This window comes from Penaeus monodon, chromosome 25, assembly GCF_015228065.2.
Source record: "Penaeus monodon isolate SGIC_2016 chromosome 25, NSTDA_Pmon_1, whole genome shotgun sequence".
NCBI lineage: Eukaryota > Metazoa > Arthropoda > Malacostraca > Decapoda > Penaeidae > Penaeus > Penaeus monodon.
Genome location: NC_051410.1, coordinates 32972816 through 32973124, shown reverse-complemented (window position 1 = coordinate 32973124; position 309 = coordinate 32972816).

The window sequence follows — 309 nt, the reverse complement described above, 5'->3', positions numbered from 1 at the left end:
CTAGACACAACAGGTAATGATAATTAAAACAAAACAGAGAGACTATCATCTGAAAATCTTCGTCTCCTTTAGCAGGTATCGTTAAAAAGATGAGAGAGATAATTACCGATAAAGGGTATTTGATTACAATATTTCTGGGACTTTTATCTCTGCGCTAGAGTGATGAATTCCGACCAGTGAGATACAGGGTCCTTAAAATTGGCTTTTTTTCGTTCATATACATCAGTTTGATAAAGAAAATATTAAAGAATTGTTGTGGGTGTATTCTGACGATTCACTCGACGGCGGGACTTGACACAGGGCCGCCGA